Source organism: Rhododendron vialii, chromosome 2a, assembly GCF_030253575.1.
Source record: "Rhododendron vialii isolate Sample 1 chromosome 2a, ASM3025357v1".
NCBI lineage: Eukaryota > Viridiplantae > Streptophyta > Magnoliopsida > Ericales > Ericaceae > Rhododendron > Rhododendron vialii.
Genome location: NC_080558.1, coordinates 22,705,618 through 22,712,235, shown reverse-complemented (window position 1 = coordinate 22,712,235; position 6,618 = coordinate 22,705,618). Strand labels below are relative to the sequence as shown.

Below are 6,618 nucleotides of genomic sequence, written 5' to 3'. Positions count from 1 at the left end.
GCTTGTAACTTGAGTTTCACCTTTTGGCAAATCTCTCTCTACTTCAACTCGTTTCACCTCCACTAACTAGAGTTCCACCAATAGGGGCGGATTTGGTGGTAGAGAGAGAGAGAGAGAGAGAGAGAGAGAGAGGAATTGCTGAGTGCTACAGTGATTCATTGGCACGTGGCGAATCACTGTAGCAATGGGGAAATGGTGAAGTTGTGGCAAGGCTGTTGAAAATTGAATTTGGGCGCTCCTCTTCGATATTTTGTTCAAATTTTCAAATGGAGTGAAACTGTCGGGGATGCTCTAAATTGTGGATAGTTTAAAGAATTCTTCTCTAAATGTGTTCCATTGTTTATCACACTTATCTACATTTCTTACCCTCTTCAATTTAAATACATCACGGTGCATATAGCATGGTTCACCACTAGAACCTTCAAATTAAGGGACAAACGACGAGAGGAAAACAAGAAAACCAAATTAGTTCAATTGGTTGACAGGTTTGCTCATGTACAATTGATTATGGCTTGATTTTTGGGTTCAAATCATTAAAAAAGTGTTTCTTTTCTAAATTTTTGAATCCTCGTGCTGATGGTCTGCTTTTACCAAACTAAAAAAATAAAACAAGTCTACATCTCCCGACTCTTTTCCCCGATTTGTTTCCCGACGCTGGCGTGGCGGTGGGCCCCACGTCAGCAAAAAAAAAAAAAAAACACTCTGAAATTTTGTATTTGTCCCCAAATCAGATCCCCCAAATGCGCATCTGGAAAACGAACGGAGAGAGAGAGAGAGAGAGAGAGAGAGAGAGAGAGAGGAGGAGGAGGACCACCGCGACACCCACCCCCACCGGCTACTCCCACCACCACCGTCTACCACCACCACCACCACCGGCGACCAGCCCATGGGTATCTCCTCCAAATCCCCAAACCCCAATCCAAAATCTCTAGTCTTCTCACACCCATCTCTCATCTTGCAATTCCCATCAAAACCCTAATCACCGATTCAGAGCCAAAATCCATATTCAATGACCTTGATGAGGCCCCGTCAACGAAACCCTTCGGAAACAGAGACCCATTTGCTATAGAGAATGTTGAGCAGTTTGATCAAAGCAGGTCAGTAAATACGTGTACGGTTACGATCTCTCGTCACCCGTGGCCTGAATGGGTCGGGTTGATGGAACACTTGTGTAGAATTGGATACTTGGAAGAAGAAGTTGGGAATCCGTTTTTCACGCTAGAGAATTGGATTTTAAGAATTCGAATAGAATTGGGACGGCTTGTCATAATTTCGCTCGAGATAGAGTTGATCTTATGAGGTAAGGAACTGAATGAATTATTTGGGATATTTTTCTTCTATATGTTTTTGTGATTATGCTAATTATTTGTGCTGTTGGCTTGAATGGGGAAAATGGGTACTGATTTTTACTTCGTTTCGGTAATGTGTGGTTAGTAATTTGGTACTCCTGAGGGGGCATACCGCTTGTTTGATGTCGGTGTTGAGAATACGGCCAGACCAACAAACATGCAATGCGCAAAGATCATCAATAGCATAAAACAAAAACGCAAGACATAGAGATTTTAAGTGGTTCCCCAATTGTGTAGTTGAGTAATGCTTAACTATAGCAGTTTTATCCAAGTAATACCTTTCTTTTCGTAAGAGTAAGCAGTTCTTGTAGTTAGTTAAGTTCTGTTAGAAGTTCTCCATGCACCCTTAAGTACCATTTGAGCATGACAAATGAACCATTAAGTACCCATATATCGATTGATAAGATTTAATAGAGTTTAGCTAGAAGGAAAAAAGAATAACTGGAATCCATTTTTTGTTTTCGCTATCCGTTGGGTTTTTGCTTTTGAACCATGCTTGTCGAACTGAGTGGTGGCGTTCAATATTGTGGGTTCCCATGAAATACTATGGGATTAGATAGTGGACAGCCTTATGCATGCTTTGTTCTTCCATAGAATTCTTACACCAGGTGGTGATGATTAGTAACATACCGATAAAACTAACGAAGGGTTCATGGTCTATAAAGTACGTGTCTGTGGTACATGCTTTCATACCCTAATGTGCCATGTTAAAAGTATATCTAAACTAACGAAGGGTTCATAGTTTTAAGCTTTTGCCCAAATAATTTGTGTTAAAAGTATATCTAAACTGATCTCTGATTTTGGTTGTTTAAGGTCATCACGGAGAATCGGAGAACCATTAGAATGGTCTGCACGCCAAAACATAGCTGTGGGAGCTGCTCGAGGGCATGGAATGCTATAAGATGGAAAGAGAAGAAGGTTTCCGTGACTCAAACAAAGCAGTAAAGATGGTGAATGATTTGGCAGCGAAGAAGAGCAGAATGCTTTGATAGGAAACAAAAAATGGAGGTGTAATTCCTAGGCCTATTTGTCTTACAATTGAAATACTGGAATGTAGCCTATTTTCGTTTTGCAAATGAGTTTGTAACCATTAGAGAGGAAAATGTACTTTTATTTATTGGGATGTGAATGATAATTAGCATGAGAATGACCCTACGTGGGACTATATGGTTTTATGGTTTTTGTTGTGAATGGATAACTTGGCAATGGATTTTGGCTTGTTAATGATAATTTAGAATGAGAATTGCCCGGTGTGGGCTTGTGAGTAACTTGATGCTATTCCAGTTGTTGTTCTTGCTATACTGACTAAGACGCGAGACGTTGGGCTAGGACCAAAAATAGGGGAGATTTTGCCCAAATATCTCTAGAACCTACCTCGGTTAACCTCGGAACCAAACTTATGTATTTCCATCAGACATTGCAACTACATACTTTCAAAAACTAGGACCAAATTCATAATAAGGATAGCCTTCTAAGTTCCACCAAATCAATAGATGATGTACACAAATTGAGTCAATCTGGATGAACAACTACATACTTTCAAAAACTAGGACATGGAGCCATGTCACTCCGTGTCTGACACACTTGCGATACGGATCAAGTGTTCCATTGCATACCAGGAATTCCATTTCCTACAACATTAGCAAAATAATCTTCGGTTGGTACCAGATTCTTACATGAAGCAAAAACTGAAATGCATACATTGTAAATTAGTTTCCAACAAAATATAATAAACTCCCTACATCAACAAGGGAGTCTTCTACTCTTTGCCGTTATCCCTTGCATTCAACATTTCTGTAAAATAGATTTGTCCTCCTCTCAAACCCTACCCTTGACTTTCCATTAAAAGAAATTTGTCCTCCATCGCCATTTTATTTGCTATCAAATAATTATGCTCTTCTTCACCATCAAATCATTCAGCATCTTTCCTGCTTTGTTTGAGTTGCAAAAACCTTCTTCTCTTTCCATCTTACAGCATTCCATGCCCTCGAGCAGCTCCCACAGCTATTTAATGGATCTCCGATTCTCCGTGATGACCTTAAACAACTAAAATTAGAGATCAGCTTAGATATACTTATAACAAAATTATTTGGGCTAAAGCTTAAAATTGTGAATGCAGAGAGATGGTTCACTAAATGAAAGAAGCAAATCAAAGCTCATAGAGTCAAGCATATCAGAGCAGAGATTGTCATCTAGAGGTTATTAAAGCAAAATCATAGACATACCCAGGTGCGGATAAAAAAAAAATTGACATACCCAGGTACTATTTTTCTTCATTACTTCACTTCTTCTAGTGTTAAGTAATCTCTCAATATTTTTCCAAACTTATTGCTCACCCTATCCTTAGAGTTGCATGCCCCTTAAATGCTAAGATCTCTCTCTCTCTCTCTCTCTCTCTCTCTCTCTCTCATCAGTTGGACAAACGTATTCTATTCCAAGCTACTATGAATTGGGAAGCTGTTCCAGTTCTGGGAATTTTCTTCAAGGAGTAGAGTACTAAGCTCAAGTAGAACTACAACAACAAACATGGGGAACTCCTCCAGTTCAACAGCAGAAAAGAAGGCAGAAGCAGCAAGCAAGAACCACAGCGAAGCCGAGAGGAGACGTCGAAAGCGAATCAACACCCACCTCGCCACTCTTCGTACTCTCCTTCCAAAAACCATCAAAGTAAGTTGCATCTACCATATATATGTCATGCTGCATCTTAATTAGCAAGGCAAACGGTATTCGTTAGAGATTTTTTCACATGAAATTTGTGGGGGCTCCGTTCCGGTTGGTTCGTACTTTCTGAATGTGGGTTCTTGGTTAGCTCCTATCTCCTTGATCAGTCCTGCAAAACGAAGCACGACTAAAAGACCGCACCGGAGGGACTCCGGGATGGCCCTCCGGTGCAAGAGACAGGTTGCTTGCCAGGAAGAGTTAGAGATTGGGAGCTAGGGTTTTGTTTGAGCATACCTCTTCCAAGAAGGCATAATGGGATATTTATAGGAAACCCTTCGCTTGATCTCCAAGATTGCACCAACGCTTGACACGCGTCGGCTGATGTCACTGTTGTATCACGTTTAGGGTTTTGCAACCGTTTTCATGATGAGCTGGCACCTTCACGTGCCACCATCATTGTCCTCATAACCGTTCGGATGACGTCATGACCATCATCATAGCCAGGGTTGCTGTTCTGATGCGGATGAGCTGGATCGTCGGCCAAGCCATGCTCGGCACCGAGCATGTTGTGGGACCTTCGGCAGCTATCCAAACGAACGTATCCTCCACCCCGAGCAGGTGTAGGGAATGGAGCATTAAAGGAGGTGTAATTAGAGGAACCCTCGGCGATAGGGACCCTCGGCTACGGTTGCTGATCCGAACGTCCAAAGAAAGATGTCTTGGAGTTGAAAGTAATACTAGATCACGTTCGGAATGGCCCGAGCCATTTTGCTCGGCCTGCTACAATAGCCCCTCAACCCATGCCGAAGATCTTCACTTGGTATGGGTTGATTTAAGATTTGGCCGAGCTTTGAACCTTCGATAGATCAATCCGAGCCCCATATAAGGTGATAGCTGTTAAGAATCTGAACGGGTGTGTCAGTTGAAGAGACGGCTGGCATGGGCAAGGACTTCAGTCGCCACGTGTCACGTAGAGGTTGGCGAGGGGTTCAGCGGTGAAATGATGGGCGGGAAATTCGAAAAGCCCCGCCCTGCTTATAAATACCGGCGAGGGAGGAGAGAGAAAGTTCTTCTGCACTTTCTGTCTCTAACGCTTGGAGCTTCTCTCTCTACATTTTCGTTCCAGAACTTAGCTTGAATCCAGATTCTCAACTTCAAGCCCCATTCCAACAGAAATCTTCAGGTATGTCATCGATTCTTATCATCTCACTCTTTATCTTGCTTTCCACGCTTATTTTCTGGGTTTCTGGGATGATTTTGGGGTTTTTTGTACTGTATGAACAGTAGATTTCTGGGGAGAACGATGATGTTCATCCCTGAACTCAACTTGTTCTTCCGAGCCCCCATAGGATGTCTGGGGCTCGTCGAACGATTTCTTTCGATGGGGGTAAATTACCGAACGGTCCCCAACTCTCTTGTTTGCCGAATGCTTGGGAATCTTTAAAGAAGTGCCGAGCCCATTATAGGTTAGAATATGACTCATGAGCCGATAAGATGAACCAAACTTCCCAACGATTTTCTTTGCCGACGCAGATTTCAATAGCTTAATACCCCTTCGTTCTTTTCCTAGGTCTGGCTCACGAGGTCATGACGTGTCTTCAGACTCCGATTGCTCGGAAACCGAATCCGATCGTCAATTCATCAGCGAGCTTCTCGAGTGGCGTAGGTTGAGGAATAGCCGAGCGGTTATATCTTCTTCAACGAGGATGTCGGCAACTTCTCCAGTGACAGACGATTCTAACGCTGAGCGTGACTTCGAGTATGCTGCAGACGGATTCACTACGGAGCCTGAGATTAGTTTTTCTTCTGACACCCAATCTGAGACCGAGCCACTGGTGGGACAAGAAGCGAAGTCGAGGCTTATGTCAGGGGCCGAGGCTTCAACGTCGGCGCCGAGCGATGCTGATCTCTTTGACAAGGGACTGCTATGCCCTTATGCCCACTACTTTAGTGGCAATCCGGGAGAGTATGCAGCGTTTCGTACGAAGTATGACATTCCCGAAGACGTTCTGATTCACAGAGTCAAGAGCACCGATATAAAAGACCACAGGGATCACCGTCCCGAGCATATAATCGTGCCCCTAATGGCCATCTGCGAGGCCGGGCTTCGGTTCCCCCTCCACCCCTTCCTTAGGGAGATACTATGGAAGTTTAGTTTGGCACCCCATCAATTGGCAATCAACAGTTACCGAATCATCATGTCGGTAATTGCTCTGATGGAGAGCCAAGATCTGGACTTCAAGCCGACGGACCTTTTCTTCACCTACACCATGTCTCGTCATGGTAAATCTGGCCGTCGGTACCTTTCAGCCCGTCCTAAAAAGAGCCCCTTGATCCAGGGTTTATCCGACACGGATAAGTGGGCCGATTTTTACCTCGAAGTCCACGGGAAATACGAATTTGGCGACGGTCTTCGTCGGTACGTAGTCCCTAAAGTTAAGGATACGAGAGGTACCAACGAACCGTTCCTTTCTTAATCTAATAAAAATTTCGCTCGGCTTTTCGTTTGTTGCTTAACGTTTGCACTCCTGCTATCTTTCGTTTGCAGAGCTCGGTCCTATATCAAAAGGACTTAATACAAATTCTCGAGAGAAGGCTTGCGACACGC

General features: G+C 43.4%; 1 long non-coding RNA gene across 1 annotated transcript; it reads left to right on the top strand.

Moving 5' to 3' along the window:
* The first annotated feature begins 735 nt into the window (after window positions 1-735).
* On the top strand, window positions 736-2,559 carry LOC131316023 (uncharacterized). The gene is made up of 2 exons (XR_009196973.1): window positions 736-1,300; window positions 2,163-2,559. It is a non-coding gene; the product is annotated as an uncharacterized LOC131316023 (long non-coding RNA).
* Window positions 2,560-6,618: the final 4,059 nt, after the last annotated feature.